At 47.0% G+C, this 14,517-nt stretch overlaps 1 protein-coding gene across 2 annotated transcripts in view; it reads right to left on the reverse strand.

Annotated features, from left to right (window-relative positions):
* Positions 1–1,646, reverse strand: part of PKNOX1 (PBX/knotted 1 homeobox 1) — a 39,774-nt gene extending 38,128 nt beyond the window's left edge. For both annotated transcript variants that reach the window (XM_062488165.1, XM_062488167.1), the window contains exon 1: positions 1,577–1,646. The gene's annotated coding sequence lies outside the window, so the exon portion shown is untranslated. The remainder of the gene's footprint in view (positions 1–1,576) is intronic.
* Positions 1,647–14,517: the final 12,871 nt, after the last annotated feature.

The following is a 14,517-nucleotide window of genomic DNA, read 5'->3' on the forward strand; positions in this document are numbered from 1 at the left end:
AGCATCAACAAAACAGCAATTCATATTTAAGTCTCTTTTAAGGGTTTCATACCAGATATAGTATCTCATATTAGGAAGAAATTATTTATTCTGAGACTGGTGAGGTACTGAAACAAGGTGCCCAGAGAAGCTGCGGCTGCTCCTGGAACCCTGGAAGTGTCCAAGACCAGGTTGGATGAGGCTCTGAGCAACCTGGGATAGTGGAAGGCGTCCCTGCTCATGGCAGGGGGCTGGAACAAGATGATCTTTAAAGTCCCTTCCAATCCAAACCATTCTGCGATTCTCTCTCCATAAACTACACCAGTCATTTACTCAGACAAAACTGCAAAAAGGGACTAAAAACTTCAATAGCAGTGGATTAAAAAAATAAGCAAATACTGTGACCTGTCCCTAAAATTACACTACGTATCACCATTCAAAACTAGAGAAAATATTTAATAAATTGGATTTTTAAAAATAGCTATAAGGTATACAGACAACTATCACACAAACGCATTAACTAATTATATTGCTATACTGTTAATTGACGAACTCCGGGGTGGTGGGAGTTAGGGAAAGCCATGGACCGCTTGCTCCATGAGACCTGGGACATGCGGCTCACAGAGGTAACGCTCGGGGATAAAACCAGCGCTTGATTTATTATTGTTTACACATATCCCCAGCAGGGCCCCTGGGCAGTGTCAAGTCTCAGCTCCTAATTGCGGCCGCGTAAACAGCCGGCAACCCTCGGCCTGGCTGTGGGGAAGGTGTCCGCTCCCAACCCAGCCGGGAGAACTCGGGGTCACACCGAAAAGAAACGAGGGAAAGCCCAAAGCGGCCCTGCAATCTCTGCCCCGGCCGGGCTCCGCTTTCTGTGCCCACGGGGGGAGCAGCGGCCGGGGTCAGCTCCGCACCCCGTTCCTGCTGCGCCCCCCGAGCAGGGCAGGTGCGGAGGGGCAGAGGGATCGCGGAGGGACACACGGACAGCCGGGCGCAGCCGTCGCGGCGGTCCGAGCCCGCGGGCCGGCCCCGGGGCCCGAGGTGCTGGTGGAGCCCCCCGGAGCACCCCCCATTCCCCCCCCCCCCCCCCGCCTCCAAGGAGCGGCCAGCACGGCGCTGCCCCTTTAAGCACCGCGTCGCCTCCTCTCCCCTTCCCTCCCTCCCTCCTTCCCCCCCATCCATCGCCCCCATCTCCTTCTTCTTCTTCCTCCTCCTCCTCTTCTTCCTCTTCCTCCTCCGCGCGGACCCGCGCGCGCTCCCGCGTCCCCTCCCCGCGCGCGCCCCCGCCGGGACACAACGGGCGCACGGCGGCTGTTCCAGAACCTTCCTCGCCTCGCTTCCCCCCCCCCCCCGCCACCCCACCCCTCCCCGCTTTTCCCCTCCTTCCCCTCCCCGCGCCCGCCACCGCCCCTTAAACCCCCCGGTCCGTTCGAGCGGCGGCGGAGCGCGGGTGCCCCTTTCTCCCCTCGCCGCCGCCGCCGCCACGCTCGCCCCTTCCCCAGCCGCTCTCCCGCTTCCCCGGTGCGGCCGTGCCCGGGCGGCGGGCGCGCCGTGATGGACGGCGGGGCTGGAGCGGGGTTTGAGTGACAGCGCTTACCTCGGGTGCCAATCTTCGTCACACTGACAAGCGGCTGCAGCAATCGGGACCCGCACCGCCGCCGCGCGCGTCACCGCGCGCCGCCGCGCCCGGCCAATCGCCGCCCGCGCCGCCCCCGACGCCACGGCGCGCCTCATCAATATTCATCGCCCGGGGGCGGGGCTTGAACGCACCGCCCCTCCGCATTGGGGCCGCCCGTCTCGCCTTCATGAATATGGATGAGAGGGGCGGGGAAAGCCGGGAGGGCGAGGCCACGCCCCGCGCTGTGTGTGAGGCGGGGAGGGGGAGGGATGAAACCACTGCTGGGGGTGGGGGGAGGAAGGAGGTACCAAGTGGCTCCGCCGTGAGGGGAGAAGCGGCTGCCGCTATGGCGCGTTCGTGCCGCGGTCCGTCGGACACCGCTTGATGCTCGCCTCGGGATCGCCTCACGCGCTGCTCCCCGGGCTTGGGGGAGTCCCTTGCCTCGGATGTCGGAGATGCGAGTCCCCGCGCCTTGTGGGGTGGCCCCGGGAGCCGCCTGAGGCGGGAGCCGCGTTGGAGGCTCCTCAGGCTGTGCCAGGAACTTCTGCTCCGGCCTGCATGGGGTGGAACTGTCCGGCTGATCCTCGTGACCCTTCCAGCCCCAAGCCTGCTCCCCTTGTTCTCCCCAAACCCCCAAAGTACGGGATCTGAGTGGGGGCAGACATGTTCTGTCCCTCAGGATCCTTGTCGTGGATCAGGGACCGCTCAGGGTCCTGCCCGTGGATCGGGGACTGCTCAGGATCCTGCCATGTCCTGAAATAAAGATGCTGACCACATTTGTTTTTTTGTACTGAAACTCCACTTGGGAGGAGCCAGTGCTGTCACACCTTCTTCCCCTATGAGTTACCACTGTTAACTATTACCCCTTTTCCCAAACCATTCCTATATAAGGGGCAGGAAAGTGTCAGGAATGTGTTTCCAGATGGGTGCCCTGTGGCTTGGCCATTTTGCTTTTGGGATACATAAAGTGTCTGCTGTGCAAAAGGGCTGGAATGCCTTTGAGTCATGCATGTCACAGGTGATGGTCTTCACATTGTTCCTCATTCCCAAGACTTCTGAAAGGTCATCCCCGCAAACCCTCCCTGGCTTCAAGAGCAGAGGTTTGCAAGGGGAGGAAGAATGTGACACACAAAAAGCAAATCTCATTTTAGGAAGCTCAGTTAAAACCCAAAGCAGTTTTACTTTCAGGTCTTGTAGTCCCTCTGCAAAACCAATACTGGGAATCTACTTGATCAATCTCTAGCCAGTAAACTGGGAATACCCTACATTTTTTCATGGTCCATGTCTCTCTTCCTGGTTTAACAGTTGCAAGTCAGCTATTGTTTGTTTGCTTGCTTGTTTTTGTTTTGTTTTATATAACACTTTCCTGGGCCTGGCCACTTTTTACAGATCTGGCTAATAGCTTGGCAATAGGAACAGCTCCACAAATGTTCCTGCAAGCCAGGTCTGCCCTCAGTCCTGTGCACCACTGTTGTGTCCAGACCCTGCTCAGCCAACACAGTTGCTTCAGGAATCTTGTCACCCTGTGCACACTGCCACCATTTGTCCACTGACAAAACAGTTGCTCTGTCCCCTTGCCAGACCGCCTGGAGCCTTCACAGGAGTTCCTTTTCCAGCCATTTTTCCCTTGTGAGCAGAGAGGGAATTTCTACATCAAGCAGAGAGAGTGGAACTGAGCTGTGATAATCCAGAGCGCTGAGATGGGTCAATCACGGCTCAATGTTAATAGGAATGATTTATTTAAACAGGATGAGGGGGAAGAAACCCCCTAACCAACTCTTAGTTTGTCTCATTCACAGGAGCCTCTTTCCCTGTTTGCGCTCCTATGCTGTGCAATAACACCTCTCATACAGTTCCCGTGGCCAGGTTGGCTGCTTCTACCACAGGTTTCAGCTCCCATTATCCCCGACACATTCATTAGTGACACATTCACTAAACAGTGCTTAAAATTAACTGCTTCCCATGTCCAGACCTGCCTCTTCTTCAAATTTGATTCTCCCTGCAACCCCTTTGTTCTCCTTCTGCCTCGCCTGCACTTCCTTGGATAGGAGTTCACTGATTTCTTCTGAGAACGAACAGATTAAATTAAAACTAATTTAGTTTCTGTTTAATCTCTCCACCTAGTCATCTTCCAAGCCTTTCTTGATGCCTTTCCCAACTTGAATTTTCATTTCTCCTCCTGCTTCCCTTTGCTTTTCCTTCCCTTCCTGGCTGCCATTTCTATTCCTGAACTCCCTCCCTCATGCACAACAGGTGTAGAAATTCCTCACCTGCTGTTTCCCCCTCACCCCAGTAAACCCATATTGTGGTTGCCTTTGTAGTTAAAGTTACTCCATCCATTACTCTCCTCAGCTTCTTACTCTTTTTGTGATTTTAGTAGATGTTTTAACTCCCTTGATCTTAAAGCTTGTGATCAGAATGAAGAAAGCCTGGTTCCCCACACATCTGTGCATCGTGGTTTGTTAACTTTAGGGTGTAAGGTTCAAGTTTTAACTGAAATCTCTTTCAAAGTTGTGATTTATTTAAGATTTCTCTTTAGTCAGTGCATGCTGTGGCCCAAGAGTTCCCATTGCAGATTTTCCATGATTTGGGAAGAACATGATACATCCTCCCTGCTCCACAAATTATTTTCATCAAAGTCACAGGAACTAAATTATTCTGTCAGCTTTAATGCTGTCTGGGGTAAGACGGTGGATTCAAACATTGTTGAACAACATGGATACACCCTCAGATATACCTCTACCTACATGGCATGGCCATATAAATCTCATTCCCACAAGAAAGTAACCTAAAAAATCATTCCTGATCAAACTCGTGGTTTTCCAGCTCACTGAAAACTCTTATCCCACTCACTGTCAAGAGGTCCCTGCTTTTCAGTTTTTCTTCAGCCATCTCTGATACAGCTTCTGCAGGCTTAATTTTTAAAGCTTAAGCTTAATTTTTAAAATATCACAGCTGGAATGGCTCTGGGAGATGAAGACTTAAGAAAAGCCCTAAAAATTACAGGACCCTAGAGAGAAGCCAGCAACTCGGAAAACAGGAGCAGCAGGGGAAAAGAATGAAGAAGTAACTGAGATGAGTGATCCAAAGGCAAACAACAAAAAATCCCAACAAAACGAAACAGAAAGAACAGGTGCCTTCACTTTCTGTTTCCGATTGTCCAAACAAAGTGTTGTCCCTCATCAGTTCTGCAAAAGAACAAGGATCCAATCCATAGGACGGAAGACAGCACTCCTGAGGATATTCTCCATACTACAAATCTTATAAGGATTATTACACAGCTGATGAGGTTTTATGCTCTGAGCTCCCATTGGTATGGGTGCACTCACTTCAATGCAGTGGTGAGAGGGCTGCTTTTCCTCCTAAAAAGCAAAAGCCACATGCCAGGGTGAATGAAATGTCACTTTAATACTTTGTAATAGCAAATTACAAATACATAAAAATGGGGTTTGACAATATTCAGGCAAATGACAGAATGTCCAGATTCTCTAACTTCTGTTACTTTCTTCACATGTGCATATTAAATAAAATTATTAAGTAGAGCTCATTATTTAAAGCATGCCCATATAGGTCTGTGGGGTGAGGACCTTACTTGACTACTCAAAACAGTCCCCAGTATATAAGAGCACTCCTCACAGATGGCACAAATAATTGCACACACTGAACTGTTGAGGTCCTGCCTCATCAAATTAGACAAGCACTTTCCCAAATCTCTTCTCTGAAATACACTTTCAGAATCAATTTAGGCACAGTAGGGTTAAGTGTAAGTGTACTGGGGGGCAAAACTCTATCCTACATACAGCTGCTTGAGGAATTAAGCTTACTCTGACATCCTTCAGCAATTACCATGTTATGAATATTGCAACTGTGTGCAAAACATATCCTTCACCTGCATTTAACCTGTTCAGATCTTCTCGTGCCTCTCGACTGTGTACGTGGCAACTCTTTCATAATTAAGCTTTCAAAGGCAACATTTACATGGAGGTGAAGGGATGGGCTTCCATGCAGGTGGCAGTAATCTGTACTCATAACTTGTGGAATAAAGCCTGTAATTGCAGTGATACGACTGGAATAATCTAAAGAGAACAGGGTTTCCCCCAGATTTCCATAAAAATCAGGTGAGTTTTTAAGTGCTGATCTCCTGATAATGGGAGGACTCTGCAGAAAACCAGTTTCTCCTTTCATCATTCCAAGGGAATAAAAAGGATGTAATGAGATATGTCAACAACTTAGATGTCCTCTGGCTGTTTGGAGAGCATCCCCAAGAGCAGCCTTGGTGTGCCCTGTTTGCAGGCACAGCACATTCACATCTGCAGCCACAACTTTCCATGGTATAGGAGGAGCCTGGAGTGTGATTTACTTTATAGTGGATACAGCTTCTAAGATTTTAAAGCCAAAATTAATGAGTTAACTGAGTCTAAATAAACGCTAAGCTTAGCTTGAACTAGATCATGGAGATCTGCGTAACTCAGCTGGGAACACTCCCTGTGGAGAAATTAGGAGCTCGTGTCCCACAGCAGGACTTGGGCTCAGACCGAGAGCTGGCACTGCAGTGCAGCACTACTGCAAGGAGTTGCTGTGCAGGGACCAAGGATGCCTTCCTTTGAATCAGCTGTTAACTGGCTTATGTTTTACACCCTCTCTGTTCAGTAGAAAAAACAACCTACTTAAAGCCTCCTTAAACAAAAGGAAAAATTAGAAACATCTCATTGAATATTTCTCCTCATGTTAAATCTAATTTGAATTTTCCAGGGCTGTACAATAGCTGAATCACTGGCTGCACACTACTCACTCCATCTGTTTATATGGTTGAGTCACTGCATTACCAATATTTGAACACGTTACTTGGAAAGAATTTTGGGCAATCTGGAGGACAACCCCCCAGAGCTCTGTAAGATAATGTTCCCTTCTCTGTGTTCTGTAGCACCATACTCTACTCATTGCTCCCTTTCTGCTACCAGAAAGATGTTAATTGGAACAAATGGCTATTTTAGGAATAAAAGCTGAATATCGAGCTGTGATGTAGAAATCCACTGTCACCTCCCTGTGTGCCATGTCTTGCCCTGGGAACTGTGCAAGAAGCTCCATGGTGATGGAACAAACATCTTTCACAACCCAGCATATCTTTTTTTTTCCATTTGAGATACTACAAACAGGTCATTTTCTGAGGGCAAACTGTCTGTTTTTAGTGATGTTGAAAACTGTTCAAAGTTTCTTAAAAAATGTGCTATATGTAAAAAAAAATAAATTTATTTACCTCTGTGTAAAAGGTCAGGAGGGCAGAAGGGGCAAAAAACAGGGCTGAAAAACAGAGTCAGAAGGACAGAGATGGAATTGCTGATACACATTTCATTTTACAGAAAGCATAAAAAGAGCATATTTTGTGTGAATGACACCATGGAGGACTATGAATGCCTTCATGTTATTCTGGGAGTTGAGAAGCAGAAAGTGAAACCAACTGAAATAAAAGAAAACCAGCGAGACTAGTTTCACTTTTCAGACCAGGGGTTAGATGCAACCCTTGCTGAAGTCAGTGGAACAATTCCCAGTGGCTTGAGTGGGACTTGAATTCAGCAGAGTGAAATGCAGAAAAAACAACCGGGAAGCACTAATGAAAGGTTCTCAAATACTGGTCTGCAGAGCACTTTTTTCAGTCCATAGAGATGTGACTTCCCTATCCATTAGTCACTCACTTCCAGCTGCTTTTAGGGGTTTCTGTGTTTTGGAGCCTTGAAGGACTGAGAGGTGTTGGTAACCAGGAATGAGGATGGCCAGCCAGCAGAGCCAGCTGTTTTGGAGATGGAAGAGGAAAGAATTCAATCGGTGAGCAAACTGGGAAGGAATAAAGAAGGGACTGTCTGAAGGAGCAGAAGGCCATTGAGCTGAGAGGATTAGGTGGCCTTCACTGAGGATTAGGTGCTTTGCTGCCTAATGCAACTGTCTAGCCAGGCACCTGAGCTCCCAGTACAAAGCAGAAGCAAAGCTGAGCTCCTCACAGACATCTGCACGGAGCTAAAAGCAAATAGGAAATGCCAAGGGCAGAAGCCTTCCACAAATATTCCCCTTCTTGTCTCTGCCAAGGTGGGATTTGTGGAAACTACCTCACATCCCACCCCTGGGGTGAAGGTAGCTAAACCTGTCTCTGATGGTCCACACTGCAGCACTTGCACCATCTCCTCCAGGCCCACACCCACACCAACATCCCAGAGCTGACACACATTCCTACCACCACATCTGGCTGAAGCCCAGATCTTTGGAGCAGCCAGGCCTCTGCACCAGGCTCTGGATCAGCTGATGGGTTATGTTTGGGGCAGCATTCCCATTAATGCTTTCAGGCTCTTCCTCAACATGAGGGGCTGCTGTCAGCATTTAGGTTGGAAAAGACCTCCAAGATCATCAAGTTCCACCTTTAAGGATCTGCATCTTGTCAGCCAGAGGAAAGCACTGAGTGCCACATCCAGATGTTTCTTGAACATCTCCAGAAATGGGGACTCCAACACCTCCCTGGGCAGCACCTTGCAATGCTTGGCAGGCCTTTCCATGAAGAAATTCTTCCTGATGTTCAGCCTGAACCTCCCCTGGCACAGCTTGCATTTTTCTGAATCAGAAGTTGCAATCAGACCATCATATTCACTGGCCACTGGCAGACTTTTCCTCCATTAATTCCTTTATTCCCATTTTTGAACAGATTGCAATTCTATAATGTCCTTTTGCTTGCCAGTAAGTCTCTCCTGGAGTCAGATTACCCAAGTCAGCCTTTCCTCACAAGAAAGAGGAGATACAAGAGACTTTCTAGACAGTTTTTCTAAGATTTACTGATAAGAAGACATTCTAGAAAAGAAAGGCTGTGTCAACACCTTGCAGAGCAGTAAGGTACAGAGATCCCCATACTGGCTCTGCATGAAATAACTGGATCTGGAAGCAGCAGAAGAAATACCAATCTCACACTGGGTTATCTGGGTTATCTGGTGGGCTGGGAGGCAAATTGGCTTGAGATTGAATGCTCTGCTAGCAAGGCAGTGCTGCTTCTGGGATCCAGGGTTGTATCCCTGCCAAGCTCTGCTTCTTCCTCTGAGGAGGACTGGCCCATTCAGCCCTGGCTGGGGATGGGCAGCACAGAGATGCCTTGTGCATGGCATTCTCCCAAAATTCCGCGATACCTGCAGCTACAGACCCACCTACCCCATGGACCCTCATGGCAGTGACTTTTCAGCCCTTTCCAGTTTGCAACATCCTGTTTATTTCCCAGAGCAGGTGCAGATACCCAGGGAGAGACTCAAGCCTCCTCCCATAGAAGGGGTGCATGAAACCCCACAGACCACACAGCCTATACCACCACTGTTGGGCCTCTTGGGACAGGAGCTGTGCCCATCCAGCACTGGGATTCTTCCTCATCACACACAGTATTTATTCATTGACCAGCACAAAAAACAATGGAACAATGCTCTGTAGGGTGAGGTTTAGGTTGGATATCAGGAAAAAGTTTTCACCCAGAGAGTGGTTTGGCACTGGAGCAGGCTCCTCTGGGCAGTGGTCACAGTCCCAAGCCTGACAGAGCTTGAGAAGCCTTTGGACAATGCTCTCAGGGACACAGCGGGATTCCTGGGGTCCCAGCTCACAGCTCCATGCAACAGGCAATGCAGCCCTGGATAAGAGAGCTGTTAGCATCTCATTCCATTTTACTCATGTAAGGAATAATTCACATCAGTAAGATTTTATTGCTTTTTTTAATCTAGTAAGTGAAGTTCATGTAGACTGCATCTCTTTTCTAATAATCTGCATATTTTCAAAGAAACAAAGAATCCCAGAGTGGTGTGGGTTGGAAGGGACCTCAGAGATCCTCTGGTTTCACTCCCCTGCCATGGGCAGGGGCACCTTCCACAATCCCAGGTTGCTCAGAGCTCCATCAAATCTGGTTTTTATCACTTCCAGAGATGGGGCAGACACAGCTGCTCTGGGTAACCTGTGCCAGGGTCTCACCACCCTCACAGTGAAGAATTTTTTCCTAATATCCAGTCTAAACCAACTCTCTGTTTTTTTGAAGGCATTCCCCCTTATCCTGTCACTCCAGGCCCTTGTAGAAAGTCCCTCTAGTCCCTCTCCAGCTCTCCTGTAGGCTCCCTTCAGGTATTGGAAGGCCACAGCTAGGTCACCCAGCCTGTTTTGATAGCTTTACTGTCATAAATACAGCACTGATCATGGGCAGAGAGAACACACTGGAATCAGCAGAGACCCTTCAAAAAGGTGCCAGAAACAATACTGCTTCTGGCTTTGTAGGTTCATGGAGCAGGACCAGCACTGCAGTCCATTTCATGACTAAACCCTGCTCTCCATAAGCAGTTAAAATAACAGAAAAGGCAGCGATGAAATCCACTTTTCATTGAGAGGTGACTCCTGCTCTGCTCCCTCCCATTTCAGGGACTTACAGTTCAGCTGCCTCCAGGGTTTGCTTCCCTCAGTTCTACTTTTTGACAACTATCAAAACCCAGTCAAAATTATGCTTTTGTTTTGCACTGCCTTCTCCAAATATCTTCTAAAAATGGTCATGCTTTTGCTTTTTCAGTCACTCAGGAATCAAAAAGCTGTTTCAAACGCAGCATGTTTGTCTCAGTACAACATCCCACGTATAAAATGTGTGCCTACTTTGCATGTTAGTATTCATTATTTTCTCTACAGATACAGGGAAACAATCATGAGACACTTAGAGGATTTTTTTTTTCCTCAGTGCTTTTTCAGGATGCTGGCATTCCTTTGGCTGCCAAGGAAGATATTCCCTGACTCCACAATCTCCATAGGCAGCAAGCAGCTGAGCTCCCATGCTGCACAGTTTGTACAACAGACTGCGTTTGCACAGTGAGATTCAGTGCTGTCTGCTTTTAGGGACATTCTTTCTTTTTGAAAACTTGGGGGAAAAGTCTTACATTATCAAAGGTTTGGTGTTTTGTGTTTTTTTCACCCAATTAGTGTAACGCAAGTTGCATGTAGCCAGAATCTGTGGTGACTATAAATTCCAGCTGCTTCCCTGGTCAGTGCAGTGGTAGAACACTACTGAGGCAGTTAAACATGGAAAAATGGAAGCTTTCAGAACCTCCATTTTCCTGTCATACCTAGAGCCAGCCTTGCCCCTTTCTTATCCTCCCATTCCGTTGTGTATCACCACCTCCACTGCTGACAGTTCTTTTTTCAATGGGAATATCACAGCTGCAGCCACTGCCAGAATCTCTTGGCAAAGAGCTGCTCTCTGAGTCAGAGCCTAATGCCATTACAAGGTCTGCAACAGCTGCAGCAGTCAGACATCTGCAAGTCATTTGAACATTTTATGATGAATAAAAACTATCCATTACATAGACCTATACATTATATATTAACCCTAATACTTATTCAGTTACACTAACAATAACCTTTTCCCTCTGCATGCTGTAAACTTCTTTGGCTGCAGCACATGGTAACAGAGATACCCAGAGCTCCAGTCTGGTGGAGCAGTCCCTCTGTATATATTACCTAACTTTTCTCCTATTTAACCATAAAATGATGGAAAGAAAGAAAGAAAGTGAATGCAAAGCTATAAAAACTCATACCATGCATAAGGAAACCATTTTTATATAGTTACATGAGACTGCTTACAAGCAGAGAGGATGCAAAACAATGAGAAATGCAGAGGAAGAATGAGAACATGGACTCAAAATGTATAGTGAAGAGATCTGATTATGATATGCACAGATCTCAGACCCATCCAGATGTCTCCAGCCAGCAACCTGATCCTCAACACCACAGACAGGCCATTTGAAATCTAAAAAATCAGAATACCAAAGACAGGGGAGCAAGGCTGATGGAAAAAGAAACTGGAGTTGCAAGTAGTTAAAATCCTTTAAAATAATAACGACAATAAAGAAACATAGATGTGGTTTCATGAAGGAAATATATCCATGGCCACAAATTATGAAGTCGGCCCTCCAGGACATTGCATTCCTCATGCAACCTGCTGAGCCCGCTCCACATCAAGAGGTATAAAATACACTCACTGGCTGGGTGACTTCAGGAATGGAGCCCCATATGTGCTTCCCTACCACTGAGTTCTCTGCATATGTACACTTTTCAACACTAAATGCAAACTGGGCAAGACATACCTCTGACTGAGTTTCACCGTAAGAGTTTTAAAGAGACAAGGCGAAAGTCTGGCATGACAGAAATGACCATAAATTCTCCATGAGGTTCATCCAGAGCCAGAATTTTCCCAGCAATCCATATGCATGTCAATATGATTTCGTGTTTGTTCATTTGTATCATTTGCAAACTCTTTGGATTCTCAGAAATACACCCCCACTGCTTCCCATTCACTTTTACTCTGTACTTCACATGGCAGTTTGGTGCCCATCATAACACCAGGATTGCTTTGGAAGCAGAATGTCAATTAACTTCCACTTTCACAGCAAGTTAAATGTGTGGATTAATAAACTGGAAAACAGTGGAGGTTTAAGGAGGAATTAGTCATTAGAATTGCCTTAGAGCTAGAAAAGTGACTTTTAGGAAATGTTTTCTTGACTTGATCAGCTTCCTCTGTGCAGTCAGAGGCCAAACTGTTTATTTTACTGGCAATCCATCTTTATTGCTTGTGTTGGCTTTAATGTTTCCATTCAGACAATCCACACATTAAATAGGAGAAAGGCCTAATATCCTAATATCCTAAAATCCTAGTAAGTTCACAAACCATTCATTTAAAAGGTGATTCAAAGGGAGTCCAGCAAAGTTCATTTTTTTTAAGGGTCAGAAAAGCATTACATTTCAAGGATGAAAACCCACTTTTCCTCTGACAGATGGGACACTTTACTTGACCTGACCAAATCCCCGCCATCAATTTGTGGAGCACTTACCTCCCACAACATTTTTTTTAAAAAAAGGGGGAAAAAAAGGGGAAAATCCCGGCCCTTCTGATGGCAAAGATAACTTACCCAGAGTGACGTGATGCAGTGATGCCTTTCTAAGTCAGCAGCCAGCCAGCTGTCTCCCTGCTGCTGCTCCTGCTTTTCCCATGCTCCGGCTGGAGCAGCCAGGCCACTTGCACAGCCGCTGTCAAGTCAAAGGGCAAGAGCAAAGCTTAGAATAAACACGTTGTTTTCACCCGCTCGCTTGAAGTGCTGCCAAATCTCTTAACGTTAGTGCACATAAATCGGTGAGGATCACGGAGCCTGAGGCCCGAGCAGCAGCTGGAATCTTGTAGCTGTTACCTGTCCGAATAAACAGCTTCCCCATTCCTCGAGGCTAGTGGAAAATCTCAAAAAACACAATCATTAAAGTGCGGTCAACACCAAGGAAAAGAGCCCCCAATTATTTCTTTCTTCAGTTCCCTTTATTTATAGTCATCTCAACTTTGCAGCGATGGAAGCAGCGGGGGAGGAATGGGTGTCCTTTTGGAGATCTCTAAAGATGCTGGTTTTCTACAGCAAGGCTGTGTAGAAGAAAGCAGCCATTGATTCTAGAGATAAATACTGAAGTTATTCAGAGGGGAGATATGAAGATAAGCAGCTCTGGGCCCAGCAGTAAAACCCAAACAGCAGGAGCTGAGCAGCTGCAGGAAGGATAGAGTGGTCAATTCTTCTCAGTCCAATGGTGACCTTCAAGAGGAAGGAGTGGGGCAGAGTAGTGAAGTTCTTTCCCTGAACTCCAAAATTCAACAGCTTTGAAATGGTTCTTCAGCAAGGACTTGAGAGAAAAAGCTCCTTCTCCACATCCAGCTGCCAAGAGAAAAGGAGTTGAAAAACACTGATTTCTTATGGCTAACGTGAGGGTGATATAAACGATGGAGTCCATTGACTGGTGTCCAGAGACAACAACCTGGTATGAATTCCAGCACCATTCCACTTCCCAGCAGCTGGATTTCTCACCAGGGTGGATTGCTGGTTTTGGACACCTCCCCATTTTTTCCTGTCTGTTAACAGTCTTCCACTAGTAAGTATTTGGAACAGTTCTAAAGCTTTTTTTGTATCTCAACAGCCTTGCCATTGCCTGAATGCAGTTTCAAAATCTCTGGCATTTTCTGCCCAGCCTATCCAAAGTGTATTTTTGTCACACTGTTAATAAGCACTGCATCTCCTGGGAGAACCTCAGCTAGCTCAGAGCTCTTAAAGTATGTGCATCCCCAAGACAGAAGTTGTAAGGGAAAAAAAATCTTTCCTAATTTTAACTCATTTTTATTCTGAGTTGCTCGCTAAATAGATGTGATGTACAAAGAGAAAGTTGGGACCAGTAACTCCTCATCTATGAAGTAAGGATGAGAACCTAAGGAATTATGCAACTTGCCAGGTAGCCAGAGGTCTCATAAATGATCCAGTCCAACACCTGACTCATAAGGACACTCCTTGCTCTCAGTTCCTGCATTTTCTTTCTGTATTCTGAGTTTCTTTCCAGCTCACCTCACATTTCTCCCAGTCCTCAAACTGTAGGATGCAGCTCACTTTTAGGAATATCCCAGGAGAGTCTGGAAACATCCATGCAGCTCAGAATGGCCTTGTCTGACATGATTTTAAGCTGAATAAAAAAGCATGGAATATGCCTTTTGGAAAAGGAGCACCTGGAAATGAGCAATGGGAGCGTGGAGGGGTGGTCCTCTCAAGTCCCTTTCCAAGCCTCCAGGGAAGAGGAACTCTTGCTCCCTTCTTTGAGGCACGACATGAGCATTTGTGTAGCACAAGGTGTGTCATGGCATGCGTGTTCTCTCTCCCCTGCCAGAGAGATGCTGTCACACATTTTAGAAACCAAGTGCACCCCCATGGCAAGACGGAATAGCAAGAGCACCTCACTATCATGGACAGACGTGAGAGTGAAACTGAAAACAAAGCAAAATGCCAATCAACAAAAGAAAAAAGTGAGCGTAAATAATCTACATTAGCTCATTTCTTGCATTACTGCTTTAGGAAGTGTCT

Source organism: Cinclus cinclus, chromosome 2 (genome assembly GCF_963662255.1).
Source record: "Cinclus cinclus chromosome 2, bCinCin1.1, whole genome shotgun sequence".
NCBI lineage: Eukaryota > Metazoa > Chordata > Aves > Passeriformes > Cinclidae > Cinclus > Cinclus cinclus.